General features: G+C 40.9%; 1 protein-coding gene across 42 annotated transcripts in view; it reads right to left on the reverse strand.

Moving 5' to 3' along the window:
- The window catches only part of LYPD6B (LY6/PLAUR domain containing 6B), a 238,395-nt gene that overhangs the window by 109,395 nt on the left and 112,466 nt on the right, over positions 1 to 16,534 (reverse strand). Inside the window, exon 1 of one of the 42 annotated variants that reach the window (XM_089329162.1) lies at positions 12,556 to 12,575. The exons of the other annotated variants lie outside the window; for them this stretch is intronic. The gene's annotated coding sequence lies outside the window, so the exon portion shown is untranslated. Of the gene's footprint in view, positions 1 to 12,555; positions 12,576 to 16,534 lie in introns of those variants that run through there. 42 annotated transcript variants of the gene reach the window in all.

A 16,534-nucleotide genomic window follows, 5' to 3' on the forward strand; every position in this document is an offset into this window, starting at 1 on the left:
ATCCAGCTCCCTGCTAATGCACCTGGGAAAGCAGCAGAGAATGGCCCAAGTCCTTGGGCTCCTGCATCCACGTGGGAGACCTGGAATCTCCTGGCTCCTGGTTCCGGCCTGGCCCAGCTCTGGCCATGGAGGCCATTTGGGAAGTGAACCAGCAGGTAGAAGATCTCTCTCTCTTTCTCTCTCTCTCTCTGTCTCTGTCTCTCTCCCAATAATAATAATAATAATCATAATTCCTGATTCAGGGTGTTAGAAATGAAGAGGAACACACTCAATGAACAATAACAAGCACAGCTGTTGGAAACAGGCTGTCATAAGAAACAGCTCAAAAAGCAACAGAGAATGATGATTTAATGAAAAAATCCTACTCAAGACCAGGCTTGGATAACATCTCCACAAATACTTCCCTCCTCATTCAGTTCAAATGGCTGTTTCCCCATTTCGCAGTGCCTGCTGACCACACTTAGGCACCATACCCTGGGTGTTGTGATGTCCATTACTTGAAGTAAATACAATGAGCAGCTTAGAAAGACCAGAGAATTCTTTCTTTGTCAATTTTTCAGTGACTTTTTCAGTCTCTGTTGAGAGATATTAACTATCACTACCTATTTCCATATGCTGGCCTTTTTAAAGAGATACCAAAAGTAGAGATGATGCTGAGGAATCTGTTCAATATTCTTATGCAGTTGTTCGCATCTTAGCATTTAATTAGTTAGAATTGTAATTTTAAAAACAGTTCCATGCTGTGGGATTTATTTACTGCATCTCAAAATGAATCTGTCGTCATGATCCTCACAAGAGATGATCAAAGATCCAGATCTAGAACTGCTGAGATTGGAGGGACAGATTCCTGGCACCCATAATTAATAACTTCTCACATTCTTTTTGGAAGATGGTGAGGTGGTGTCGCTCCCCCTCTTCGTGGAGGAGCAACACAGGACCCTGTGCTGTTCTTTCGTCTGCTCGGCCCTCCCCGGGTTTGCTGCTGGTTCTTCCCGGGTTGGCTACTATCCCTTCCACCTCCGTGGAAGGGCAGTTCCCCCTGGCCACATTCCCCACTTCCGCAGGGGAGCGGCACACCGCCGGCCGGCTTTCTCGGGGGCTGCACGGGTTCCCTTAGATGTTCCCCATAGATGTTCCTGGTGCATGCCGTCTCTCTCCTCCTTTATAGTCCTCCTCCGCCAATCCCAACTCGGCTGCCCACACGCCGAGTACACTGCTCTCCAATCAGGAGCAAGTCCTACAGTTAATTGGTTGAACTGGAGGCAGCTGTGCGGAAGCTGTTTACTTCTCTCCCAGCGCCATATTGTGGGAGAGCAGATGCATAGAATAAGTCTTAATTCCAGTAACTCAGTCTAGTCCGGTTGCTCCCCACAAGGTGGTTTCATTATTTATTAACTGCATCATTTTGCAATTTCAGAACACAAATTTCTAAAATTTTCAAATAGATAGCCAAACCTTAGGGGTATAGGTGTGTGGTTTTACTCACATCCTCAGAGAGGAAGGCCAAGAACAACTGCCATTTTTCATGGAATATCCTTATCCAGATCAGAAACTATTGTCATTTGTAGTCCTAAAAAATCAGTTAGAACCCAAATTTGTATACCAGTAGCCAAGAACTTGGGATGGGAAAACAAGGAGAAATTAACCTGTGTTTATGTTCTTGTCTTGTGCAGAAGAAAGCTAACAAGTAACTTAAGCATTTCTGGAGAATATGTGGACTTATGAATGTAAAAAGTAAAGCATATTTCATAAACATAATATAGTATCCTAGAAGGGCTCATGGAGCAGATAAAGAACAGTAGGGCAAACTAAGCAAATCTGAGTAAATGTGGACTTCCGTTAATATGATACCATTATTGGTTCATTAACTGTATATGCTGCAATTCCAAGATGGTGGAATAGGGAAAGGGCAGACTGCTCTAGGATAGGGGAACATGGTAAAAAAAAAAAAAAAAAAAAAAAAACAAAAAAACTGGAAGAGGTACATTATTCTTGGGGGAGGTACATTATTCTTGGGGGAGAGTTACAGAGAAAACTTCTGTGGAAATTCTACAGAAGGATGAGGGATGCATTGGATCTGTGTGGAAGGTGTGGACGTGCATCAATGAGCACAGACACAACACACGACTCAAGCAGCCAAGAACTGGAGAAAACGCCAGCTTGAAGAGTGAGGTGAGATCAGACTGCAGTAGCCCATGCCACTGGTGGTATAGCCAGAGGGAGATCTTGACAGACTATGCTGTCTGAGTCCTGCCTGGAGCCAAAAATGAGTCATAAATACCGAGAAAATCTAAATAGACCAACAACTAAGAGGAAGTTGAATCAGTAATAAAAACTCTCTTAACAACAACAACAACAACAACAACAACAAAATAGACCAGGACTGGATGGCTTCACTGATGAAATCTACCAGACACTTAAAGATAAACTAATTCCAATTCTTCTCAAGCTATTCAAAACAATTGAAAGGGAGGGAATCCTCCCAAAATACTTCTATGAAGCCAGCATCACCTTAATTCCTAAACCAGAAAATGATACAACAGAGAAAGAGAACTATAGAGCAATATCCCTGATGAACATAGATGCAAAAATCTTCAACAAAACATCAGCTAATCAAATTCAAAAAAAAATCACAAAGATCATTCACCCAGACCAAGTGGGATTTATCCCTAGTATACGGGGGTGATTTAAAACTGTCAAATCAATACATATGAAACATCACATTAACAAACTGAACAACAAAAAACAAATAATTATCTCAATATATGCAGAGAAAGCATCTGATAAAATACAACATCCTTTCATGATGAAATTCTTAAGAAAACTGGATATAGAAGGAACATTCATCAACACAATCAAGGGAATTTATGACGAACCCACCACCAGCATTTTATTGAATGGGAAATAGTTGGAAGCATTCCCACTAAGATCCAGAACCAGACAAGGATGCCTACTCTCACCTCTGCTATTCAATATACTCCTGGAATATTTTAGTCTGATCAATTGGACTGATAAAGAAAAAGAAATCAAAGAGATACAAATTGGAAAACAACAAGTCAAATTACCCCTATTTGCAGATGACATGATTCTATATATAAGGAAACCAAAAGACTCAACAAAGAAACTATTTGAACTCATAAATGAGTTTGGTAAAATGGCAGGATATAAAATTAACACACAAAATCAATAGCCTTTATATATACAGACAATGCCATAGCAGAGAAAGATCTTCTAAGATCAATCCCACTCACAATAGCTACAAAAAATAACTTGGAATAAATTTAACCAAGGAGGCCAAAGATCTTTGATGAAAATTACAAAACATTAAAGAAAGAAATAGAAGATAACACAAAAATATGGGAAAATCTTCCATATTCATAGATTGGATGAATCAATACCATCCAAATGTCCATAATACCAAAAGCAATTTACAGATTCAACATGATCTCAATCAAAATACCAAGGACATTCTTCTCAGATATAGAAAAAATTATGCTCAAATTCATACAAAAACACAAGAGACCCCAAGGAGCTACAGCAATCCTATACTACAAAAAACAAAGCCAGAGGCATCATAATACATGATTTCAAGACATACTACAGGACAATGATAGTCAAAACAGCCTGGTACTATCACAAAAACTGACATGTAGATAAATGGAGCAGAATGGAAACTCTAGAAATCAATCCACATATTTACCACCAAGTTAACTTTGACAAAGCAGCTAAAATCAATTCCTGGAGCAAGGACAGTCTCTTCAACAAATGGTACTAGGAAAACTGGATCTCCACAGGGAGAAGTATGAAACAAGACCTCTCTCTTCCCTATACATTACACAAAAATCCACTCAAAATGGATCAAAGACCTAAATCTATGACCCAATACCATCAAATTACTAGAGAAGAAACTCTGCAAGACATTGGCACAGGCCAAGACTTTTTAGAGAAGACCCTACAAGCACAGGCAATCAAAGCCAAAATTGATAAATGGGATTACATCAAGCTGACTGGCTTCAGCATTGTGAAAGAAACACTCAGCAAAGTGAAGGGGCAACTGACAGAATGTGAGGAAAATATTTGCAAACTAGAAACTGATAATAGACTAATATCCACACAATCTAATCCACACACTAATATCCAGAATCTGTTGGAGACCTCAAGAAACTCAACAACAATAAAGTAAACAATCCATTTAAGAAATGGGCAAAGGACTTAAACAGGTATTTTTCAAAAGAGGAAAATCAAATGGCCAACAGACATGAAAAAATCTTCAGGATCACTAGCCTTCAAGGAAATGCAAATCAAAACCACTATGAGGTTTTACCTCACCCAAGTTAGAATGGCTCTCATACACAAATCAACAAATAACAAATGCTGGCAAGGATGTGGGGGAAAAGGTACCCTAATCAACTGTTGGTAGGAAGGTAAAGTGGTACAGCCACTGCAGAAGACAATATGGGATATTTGATGATATATCTTCCATGTGACCCATAATCCCACTCCGGAGAATTAACCCAAACAAATTGAAATCAGCAAAGGAATGTGTTATCTGTATCCCCACATTCACTGAAGTTCAATTCACAATAGCTAAGATATGGAATCAACCCATATGCCTATCAACTGATGACTAGATAAAGAAATTATGATATACACACACTATGGAATACTACTCAGCAGTAAAATAGAATTTAAGCCTGTCTTTTGCAACAAGATGGATGCAACTGGAAACCATTACACTTAGTAAAAGAAGCCAGCCCCAAAAATACAAGTACCATCTATTTTCCCTGATCTGTGGTTACTAATAGGGTACCTAAAATATAATGTATAGGAGTGAAATGCATGTTTTGAGATGCAGTGATTACCTTCAGCCCTGTCTCTACTGTTGAGGAATGGTGTTTTTTTCTTCATACGATTTGTTGAACTCTTTTCTTAGTGTAAAGTTAACCCCACAATCCTTAAGTAAACTGGAAATATATCTTTGTAAAAACTAAGAGTATAAGTAGGAGAGGGAGAAGGAGGAAGAACGCTATGAGTGTGTGTGGGAAGGAGGAGGGTAAGGTGAGAAGTATCACTATGTTCCTAAATCTGTATATGAAATAAATGAAATTTTTATACATTTAAAAAAGGAAAAAATTGTGTGCACATAACATACTAATATATTAATAAACAGTTGAACCAGGTGTGGAATATATGGGAACTTTCTGTAATCTTTTCAACTTTTCCATAAATCTATTATGATATCTAAAGTAAAAAGCTTATTAATTTTTTAAAAATAAGGGTAGTTCCTAAACAATAAGATATGTAGGTTATAATCAGAAGGAAAAGTTAAGTGAAAAAATACACATTAATACATATATAAATTTAATAAACCTAAAATTTGGCAATAAATAAGCAAAGGGAATGGTCTATACATATTATATCCAGCAAACACAAAACAAAGTACAGAAAGCATGGGCTGAATTTTAAGAATGCAGCACTTCTTGTTTTCTTAATGTAATATTCACCACCACTCCCCAGTTCCTTTCTCCAAACTTTTTCACTCCTATCCCAGGCAGCTCATGAGTAATCTGTGATTCAGTCATCCAATTAACACATTTTAACTTAGCCACTGGTGTGAAACCCTGAGTAAATGTAATGGTACCACATGCCCAGGATGGCATGGTGGCTGCCCCAAGGACGTCCTCCACATGTCTCCAGACCCAACACAGGATGTGCAGACTGTATATGTTCAATACACGTTTGTCCAGGTTGTCTCCAGCAGTGGATCTGGTCCCTGGTAATGCAATGAAATCACCCCCTGGAGATATTTTAATAAATACCAGTGCTCAGAACCACACCAAGAGAGACTCTAACCAGACTGAGTGGAGCCAGAACATCAGTATTTTTACAAAGCTGCCCAGGACTTTCTGTCTACAACAGGGTTGAATATATGGAAGCCTATAAGGCAAATGATAGCAGACTGAGTCTGGATGCTAGGAAATCAGTTAGCTATTACAATAATCTAAGTGTGATTACTCCAAATCAGCATGATTTTCTCTCCCTTACTGTGTTGCTTTTAATTCACTATGCAGACAAGATTAGAGGTAGGCAAGTGCAAGGCAGAAAAAAACAAAGACCACCAGCAAAATTTCAGCAATGAGGAAGAGACAATGAAGCATGTCTCTACTGCCTTTCAAATAAATAAATAAATCTTCAAAAAAAATCTCTACTCTCTCTAAACAAAATGGGCATATTCTTTTTCTTTTTTCTTTACTTATTTGAAGAGGTATACAGAGACCTCTCATATGCTACTTCACCCCCGAAATTCCCACAATAGCAGAGCCTAGGCCAGGTCAACGCCAGGAGCCACTTGGAAACTCAATTTGACCTTTCACGTGGTTGGCCAATACTTGAGCCATCACTCCTGCCTCTCAGGCACAATAGTAGGCAGCTCAAATCAGGACCAGAGCCAGGACTCGAACCCAGACATCTGATATGAGATGCAGACATCTCAACTGTTAGGTCAAACATCTACTCCAGAACTGACATTCTTTTTTTTTTCAAGTACACAAGAATAGCTATGAAATTAACCATGTATGTGGTTTGCAAGAAGTCCCACTAAATTTCACAGAATCAGGGTCACAAAGACAACATTCCTTAACCTAAATACCATGCAAATTAGGCTGCAGTGAAATAGCATTTTTCAATTTCATTGTAAATAGAAGAGTAATACCCTATGATGGTGATAATGTGGGGAAACAAGATTCTCCCTCAGGGTTGGGATGTGAATTTATAAAACATACCAATATCCATCAAAATTTAAAATACATATTTCATCTCTTCCTCTAAACCATTTCTAGGATTTTTTTCCTACAAATAAACTTACAAATATGAAAAAAAAAGGTGATACAGGGATTTTCCTCAGTATTTCCTCTCATAGCAAAATATACAAACACTTAAGCCGGCGCCGTGGCTCAATAGGCTAATCCTCCACCTTGCGGCGCCAGCACACCGGGTTCTAGTCCCGGTTGGGGCGCCGGATTCTGTCCCGGTTGCCCCTCTTCCAGGCCAGCTCTCTGCTATGGCCAGGGAGTGCAGTGGAGGATGGCCCAGGTGCTTGGGCCCTGCACCCCATGGGAGACCAGGAAAAGCACCTGGATCCTGGCTCCTGCCATCGGATCAGCGCGGTGCGCCGGCTGCAGCGGCAGCCATTGGAGGGTGAACCAACGGCAAAAGGAAGACCTTTCTCTTTCTGTCTCTCTCTCTCACTGTCCACTCTGCCTGTCAAAAAAAAAAAAATATATACAAACACTTTAATGTCCATCAATATGGGAATGACTAAACTGTAGTCTTTCCATATGTTGAAGAGTATCAATATCTGCAGACACAAACAATGTGAAGTCACAACTATATCCTCAATTTTTCATAAGAGGTTTTACACTGGAAAATACCTAAAACTCTGCTAACAGTGTTTGCTTCTGAGAAGCCATACAAAACTACTTTCATTTAATATCCTCTTAGAATATTTGCATTTTTACAATGTTCATATGTTACTGTTCACATAATAAATAGGCAAAAGCCTCTCTCATATTATTTATTCATTTAAAATACAAGGATACTTAAAAATTCAGAAAAGAAATGGAATTGAAAGACAGACACATTTTCCCTTAAACTTTTTAAGACCTCTCATACAACATTTAAATCAAGTGAATTCTCAGGCAATCAGCCTAATAACCTTATTGAAGAAATTCCAAATTCTTTTGCACATTCCCTGTAAATTCCTTTATTGATGACCTGTCAGGACTAACATGTCTGTGCAACTAAACCAACAAACATGTTCAACAAGGCTTTCAAGAGCTTTATTACCTGACTGATACACGAAAATGCACTCAGAAACTGCAGGGCATGAACAAAGCCAACTAAATAGAGGGCTGCTTCCTTTTTAAGCAAACAAACTTGGAGAACTGAGGCTACCTCTTTCCTACTCCACGAGGATATGCCAAGTACATTCTGGCCCAACCTCAGGACCTTTGTACTTACTGTTGTAGCTTCTTGAGATGCTCTTACCCCATGCAGTTACATTATTTATTCCCTAGATCCACTCAGCTCTCTGCCAAAATGTCACGGAGTCAGAAAAGGCTCCCCTAATCAGCTCATCTAAAATAGTACTAATAGGGAGGTCATGTGGCTCAGCAACTAAGATGCTGCTTGGGCTCCGGCTGTTGCAGCCATCTGGGGAGTGAACCAGCGAATGGAAGATCTCTCTCTCTGTCTCTACCTCTCGCTGTAACTCTGTCTTTCAAATAAATAAAATAAATATTTAAAAAAAAAAAAGATGCTGCTTGGAATGCCAGAATTCCATATCAGACTGCCTGGGTAAAAGTCTCAGTCATTTTTGATCCTAGTTCCCTACTAATGCTCAACCCAGAGAGAGCAGTGTTGGCATAAGAACTTGGTTCCTGCCACCCATGTTAGGAGATCTAGATTTTGTTCCTGGTTTTAGCCTGGCTGACTCTGGCTATTGCAGGCATTGGAAAGTGAACCAGTGGATGGAAGATTGATCTTTCTCTCTCTCTCAAAATATATAAAAATTTAACAATAAAGCAATACTATCTGATGGAAAAAAGACATAAGCCTCAGGCATTCTCACTCATTGCCCCAAAGCGAGATAATACTGGGATGTATCCCTTGCCCTTAAATCTGAATTTGGTCTCACACCCCATTGTCTTTACACACCCTCACCCCCTCCCCATCCTCCACCCCAATCCTCCACATTCTTCCCCAGGTTCAGAGGCCTGTGGCCACATGAAAAACCAGTATGTAGGAATATATCTCTGCCTGCTGTCCTCTACCCCACCCCCACAACTAGCCCACCTAAGATAAACAGGCCCAGCCTCTGGGGTCGGAGCCTCCTGCCACGTGTTCCATCAGTGTGCACGCCAGCAGTTGGTCACCCACCTCTACAGATTTATTTTCTCTGAATAAATTCAGTCTGGCTGTAGATTCGTATTCCTGCCTCCTCTCTGTTCTGCGTCTCTTTTCCTAATACTACCCTTCTGGTCTCTCTAGCTCTGTACCCTGCTTTATTCCCATTTCATCAGTTACCACTACCTGACATGATTTGTGCTGCTCATTTGTGGGCCTCCCTAGTTAGAAGGTAAGCCCCACCATGGCAGACACTCCATTTACTGCTATCCACCAGTACTTGGTAGTGCACAGTAGACACTCTGTAAATGTTCCCATGAGTGAAATAAAATTTGCAGGTGGGAAATCAAAATACAGTGGTCTTCATGTTTTGACCAAACCCCCTCTACAGTGTCTGTTTTTGCAGCTTGTTCCCACCTTTTATGCCTAGCTAATGATCAATGATAGGACAAATAGATAAAAGTTCTTTCTGGAGAATGAATGTATGCCATGATGGTAGGCTTGAAATTCACCAGACTAACATGTCTGGCATTCAGAAATGCCACTTAATTTCAATCATAAAAGCCAGGGAAAACCTTTCCAACAGTACAAGGTGGGGGACACCAACGCTGCCAAAGCTTTCTGGAAGCAAGATGAGCTTAAGGAGTTCATTGAATGTCAGTGTATGGGAGGGACTTCTGCCCTCATGGCCCAGCAGGAATAAGTCAGATCTAGACAAGTCCCTGAGGGCCAAGGGTTCAGTCACCCACCCGCTCGATGGACACCCCTCAGCCTTGTCAAATGCAGCAGTGTACTTCCACCACTTTCCCACACTGGTAAGCGAGTCACCAGAGAAACAACATGTCACCAAGTCACCTTTTCATGACTGCAACAAAACACTGAGAGGAGCTAATTTTACCAAAAGAATATGGCTTTGAGGTTCAAATCCAAGATCAGGCCACCCCACTGGTTGGGCGTCTGGCGAAGACAGAGGATGGCAGTGGTGGAGAGTAAAGAAAGGGCCACATGGTGAGCCAGGGAGGAGAGAGGGTGGCTGGGCCCAACTTGGCTTTTATAGTCAACCTTCCTGGGAAAGTTACTTTCTGAGGACAAGCCACCAATTACTTAAAGACCCCATCCCACTAGGCCCACCTCCTTCCTAAGCACCACAATTAGATTATATTCCCACTAATCTTGGTACCATTAGCTTACAACACATGCATGAGCTTGGGAGCCAAATCATGTTCAAATCAGAACATGGCACTAACTTGGGTCAGAATCACAGGGACAGAAAGAAGTCTCATCACCTGCTGCCTCTAGATAGTTCTGCTCCAAAGGCATCCCCTGACACTTTGGTCTTTAAGGAAGCCCCACATTCTGCTAAGCATTGAGTGGCAAGGCCACCCAGGGAGTCAGTCTTCCTGGCTTGGGCCCATGGAGATGGCACAGTTAGGTAGGGGCAGCACATCACCCAGTAAATACAGAACTACCTCTCCAATTCTTGCCACTTCCTCATGGTCCTCTGAGAGGTTACATTCACATACTTTTGTGAATTAGTATACAACTTGGTGTCAGCCCAATAAGCTGTTTCTGAAATTCAACACTAGTTTAAGAAAAAAAATTGTCTCTTAAATTAGGACCACGAAAAAACAAGATAGGTCTTCTCCCCTCCCTACCCTTGTGCTTTTCCACTCTCTAGTCAGGAAGTTCTCTTTCTATTCTAACTTACTTCTTCCTTGAATCAACACAAGACTTATAGGTCTCCCGCTTTCCAGAAATAGAGAATTCTTAACTATTGTACCTATTGTATACCTTCATATACTTTTCTTTTAAAGTTCACAGCACTCATCTAGTTTATTTCATTGCCTGCCTTCTTGATCATGAAAAACTGCAAATTTGAATGAGATTTAAAAAATAGTTATATTGCTTCAAATTCTGCTCCTTGAATACTTAAACTTGCCCAATTACTGTTCCTCTTTGTTATAGCTTAAGCAGAGCCGGGAGAGAAAAAACCCATTGCCTTTCGGAGCATCTGTTGCTGCTGACCCTGGGTTACCTCTGAAGTGTACGCTTACAGCATTTACCTAAAATTATTAAGTGCTCCAGTGACATTATTACAAGAGGGGCAGGAAGAGTGTCAACCTAATGAGGCGGCAGATTACATCTGATGGTCTCGTCTAAAATCAGCACAGGCTAGGCTGTGCTAATCAAGTCACCAAAGGCCCTTCACCCCCTGACAACAGCAGCCTTTGTCTACACCTGAGAGGAAAATGAGCTGGCTGCTTTCTCGTGCTAATAAGTTTAGTGGAGAAGGGGTTGTGATCCATGGGAAATGCTGGGCTCTCTGCTTCCAGGGCAGGCCTCCAAACAGGAGCCTCCAAGAGGCAGTAAAATATTTCTTCCTGTGTTGGAACTTGAGCCACTTAGCAGGAAGGCTGATAGGACATCCTTGACTTAAGAACTGCCAGCACATTTCCTGGTGCTTGACGTGTAATGGGTCTTCATGTATGTTTACTGAATAAAGGAACGAATGAGCTTTTAAGATTTCCGTTGGTTCTCAAATTCTGGTAACCAAAGCCAAAAGAGCAAAGCGCTGGTTTGCACAATTTTCAAAGATACGTGAAAAAGAGGACATTACTTTAGAACAAGCAATGCTGCCAACACTGCATGGGAGAATCCTGAGTACATGTTTCGGTGCATTCTTAAAACTCCTCTGCTGAACACACATGCCAAAGTGCAGCACTCTGCATGATTTGCTAGGTAGAAAGATCTGTTGGTCACACATGGATTTTTTTCACACCTGCTTCTGCAGCAAAAGTCAGTCAGTAACTTTTTTTCTCTATCTGTGACAGCCAGCATACACACACTGTGGGAACTCATTCATATACACCAGCTGGCTGTGCCTGGAACGAGAGCTCACACGTTCCCAACTCCCACAGAGGTCTTTCTTGCCTCAGTGATGCTTCCGTGTATCCCAGCCAGTGGTCAGACTGTACTTGTTAAAGTTGCTCAACTGATTCTAGACTCATTTTCTTTCCTCCGTAGGCGCATATTTGCCAATGACAAGAGACACAACCATATACTCAAATAGGGGTTCAGAGAGTAAGAAAGAGGGCATGGTTTAGCTTAAACAAAAAAAAAAAAAAAAAAAAAAAAAACTTTTCAGGGGCAGGTGCTGTGACATAGCAGCTAAGCTCCCTTCTGCAGTACTGGAATCCCATATGGGTGCCAGCTGCTCCTCTTCCAATCCAGCTCTCTGCTATGGCTTGGGAAAACAGTAGAAGATGGCCCAAGTGCTTGGACCCCTGCACCCTTGTGGGAGACCCAGAAGAAGCTCCTGGCTCCTGGCTTTGCATTGGCCCAGCTCCAGCTATTGCAGCCATTTGGGGAGTGAACCAGTGGATGGAAGACCTCTCTCTGTGTCTCTCCCTCTGTCTGTAACTCTACCTCTCAAATAAACAAACAAAATCTTAAAAGAAAAAAATCTAGTTTCACTGAATATTGAATAATACCATCATACATACTATCTCAACTCGGGATAAAAGAAAGTACTCTATATTGTTCCAGCTTCCAAGCAGGATAAATTGAAACTTAGAGGATTCAAACAATAGGCTTCTGAATTTTATAATTTAATATCAGCCAGGTCGAGGTGAAATAGATAATCTTACATACTGTTCAAGGTAGTATCATCAATACACTGTGCCAAAGTGCCTGAAAAAGAATATATTAAAACATAAATACATATATCCCTTTGACCCAGCAAGTCTACTTCCAGGAATCTATTATAATGAAATACTGGAATATTTCTTTATCAAATGCAAAGCCGCATGTATAAGGACTTATTTGTAGTATTGCGTGTGTTGTTTATCAAAGCGAAAAAAATGGAAACAATCTACATGTCTCAATAATATGTAATTAAATAAATCATGGCATTATTTAAAGGACTATAATGATTACTTCACTCTTGCATGCACAAAGACTTATTGAACATCTGCTAAAATGAGCTGGTTCTAGGCATGAGTTCAATCACACAAAATGTATAAAAATCCTTGGTTTTATCAACTTCATACTCTAAGCATAATTTTCTTAATTTTTATTTGTAAATCCTTAAATGGCTACATAGTTTTGAAATAGAGACAAACATGTATTTGGGAGACATATTCTTCTGTATATGGATAATGTCAGAAGTGTCCTTAACCAAACCCTTTGCAATAGCTCTGAAGTCCCTGTGGGTTCCTTCCATGCAATTGTAAAGACACTGTAGCACTTCAAAAATAAAACAACAAAGTGGCCAGCATTTTGGTGTAGAGGGTAAAGCTACTGTCTGCAACATCAGCATCCTATATGGGTGCCGACTGGAATCCCAGCTGTGCCATTTCCAGCCCAGCTCTCTGCTAATGGCATGTGAAAAGCAATAGAAGACTGCCCAAGAGCTTGGAACTCTGCACCCACATGGGAGATCCAGATGAGACTCCTGGCTTCATTCTCATCCAACACTAGCCACTGTGGCCATTTGGGGAATGAACCAGTGGATGGAAGATTTCCATCTTTCCCTCTCTTTCTTGCCTTGCCTTCTCTTTTCTTCTCTCATTTCGATCTAGCTCTTTCAAATAAAGTAAATCTTTTAAAAAAATAATAAAATAACACCAGCCTGAACTTTGGAGAAAACTTAAATTGATTTCTTGACATCATACACACACACTAACTACATACTCTTTTTTTCTTTTACATTCACTTATTTATTGTTTATTTGAAAAACAGAGAGGGGGAAAGAGATCTTCCATCTGCTGGTTCACCTCTAAATGTAGACAGAACCTGGGGCTGGACCAAGCTGAAGCCAGGAACCAGGAACTCTGTCAAGGTCTCCCACATGGGTAGCAGCAAGCCATGTACTTGAGCCATCACCTGCTGCCTTCCAGGGTGCATAGTAGTAGGAAGCTGGGTCAGGAACAGAGATGATACTCAGTCCCAGCACTCTGACACGGTATGCAGGAATCTCAAGCAGTGGCTTTACTGGCAGTGTCATAAGACCCACCCCATAACCGTATTATCTTAACATCATACTTAGCTCCCTAATCCAATTTCCCTTTCTTGGAGTCACAGACCTACAATAAGAGTTCAAGGAAAATAAAAATATCTAAAGTTTTTACATTATGCCTAAAAAAACAGTATAGGCTCAATAGTATCTATTTTCTTCCTTTGCTCTTTAGGCTGTCTTAGTATTCAGAACACTTAACCCACTCACTGTCTTCCTCTACTAATTTATCATCCAATTTAAAAGAAAATATCTATCAGAAACACTAAAATAAAGAATTATTTTGCTGGATCAAAGGATTTTCAATTTTCCTTCCTGGCCCTTCCTTCCCTCCCTATCTCCCTTTCTCTCGCTCCCTGCCTCCCTTGCTCTCTCCCTCACTTAGCACACTGATATACAGCAAAAATCCATCCAGGTTTCTCTCTTCTTTGTATTGTATCCTTTTTCATAGAAGCCAGATAAAATTTGATTTTAATTAAGCAGTTCTTCATTAGCTTCTTCTCACTATATTCTCATTTGTCTTCACAAAAATCATCATTTTCTCATACAGACTAGAAGTTAGAAAGGGCAAATGTTTCTGCAGACTTGGAGCCCTGCCAACACGGGCTGCAAGTCCTGAGCTGGCTGCAGCACCTCACCATTTGCTTTCTATTGCATGCTTTTACTTAATTCACACAGTTCCCTTAATGCCTCCGCCTGTGAGCACAATAAAATCTTTCAGTAGAATATCTATCAGATAGTTGCAATCAGGAAAATAAAATTCAGTGGCATAAAATAAAAAGGCTGGGACCACTGCCATCTGGGGAAGAGCTGCTCTAAAAAGTGGATCCGCTGGGGAGCTAATGAGGAGCCAGAATCTCCAAATGCTGTGCTTGGTCTCCAGCTGCAAGGCACATTAGTTCTTTCATTGAGTCCAGGGCAGAGACAGCCTATAAAGTATTGAAAATAACATTTCTTATACAACTCACTGCCTTCATACTCTGTTTCATTGGATAAATACATTCAGGAACTTAGCAGCAAAAAAAGAAAAAAGGATCTTCTGCAGTGATGGTTCTACTTAGACTTATATGCATATGAGAACTATGAAATCAAGTTTTCTTTTTGCTTTGGCTTTTAGGAAGTTCAGTAGCAGACATCAATCTTTATAACTCACCCATTCATCTACTAAATAAACATACATAGAGCCCCTGTAGGGCACCACACAAACTGCTGGTTATCTAGGACTCTAGGGCATGGTGTCAGCCTTCCCAAAAGCCAAGACAGGATACTGAATTCACACAGGCAGCATTACTATTATCGAGGACGCACAGGGAAGTCTGGGAGCTCTGAGGAGGGTCACCTCAGCAGGCTCTGAGGGATGGCAGGGAGAATCAAGGAAGGTATCCTCTTAGAGAGACATGTGATATAAGCTCTGCTTTTTGGTAAATTATCTCTCACTTGGTTTCTGATATTGCTTAATTCTTTTTTTAAAAGATGTTTAAACTTCCATAGGAAATAGTTGGAAAAATATATATTCATACGTATATTAATTTAAACATACACAGAAAATTCACTAAACAATATCCTTTGAACCTAAAGGAGGAATTCTCAAAATTTATTTTTAAAGTTGGCTTACAGGCCAGCACCGCGGCTCACTTGGCTAATCCTCCGCCTGCGGCGCCAGCACCCTGGGGTTCTAGTCCCAGTTGGGGCACCAGATTCTGTCCCGGTCACTCTTCTTCCAGTACAGCTCTCTACTGTAGCCCGGGAAGGCAGTGGAGGATGGCCCAAGTGCTTAGGCTCTGCACCCACATGGGAGACCAGGAGGAGGCGCCTGGCTCCTGGCTTCAGATTGGCACAGCGTGCTAGCCATAGCAGCCGTTTGGGGGATGAACCAACGGGAGGAAGACCTTTCTCTCTGTCTCTCTAACTCTGTCCAAAAAAAAAAAAAAAAAAAAAGTTGGCTTACAGTGGGCTTCATAACAGACCTAGGGAAAAAAATCAGACACAATCAAGAGTAATCTGGGAATTACTGATTGTTGCTACAAACATTTTTCATGATTCCCAACTAACTATGGTTTTAAAAGACCATGTTGTCAGCAGACTCATAGAATGGCAGCACTCCTGCCTTAGAATCAACCCTTGGGACATTCAGATCTGGCTAAAAGGTCCATGAAAGTCTCACAGGCATGGAAAGCCATGACACGGTGGCAAAAAATAACCTAAATGAAAGATCCTGGTGAACAAGACCCCAGCAGAAGGAACAGGCCATCAAGGAGAGAGGCGCCTTTCTCTGAAGGGAGGAAGGAACCTCCACTGTGATACTGCCTTGACTAAACAAGTTCAGAGTCGGTGAACTCAAGGGGCTTCCATAGCCTAGACAGCTCATAGCAAGAGTCTCAGGTGATTGCTGACATCATAAATAAGAGTGCCAATTGTTAAATCAACAACGGGAGTCACTGGGTACCTGCTCCCCACGTAGGATCTCTGTCCTTAATGTGTTCTACTATGAAACTTAAAAACAACACTACTAGTCGAACAATACCCTATACCTTGTGCAGTTGTGTGAGTGCAGCCTGTTGAAATCCTTACTTAGTATATACTAAGTTGATCTTCAGTATATGAAGGTAATTGAAA

This window comes from Oryctolagus cuniculus, chromosome 3 (genome assembly GCF_051225735.1).
Source record: "Oryctolagus cuniculus isolate XC-2025 breed Fujian yellow rabbit chromosome 3, ASM5122573v1, whole genome shotgun sequence".
Classification (NCBI taxonomy): Eukaryota; Metazoa; Chordata; class Mammalia; order Lagomorpha; family Leporidae; genus Oryctolagus; species Oryctolagus cuniculus.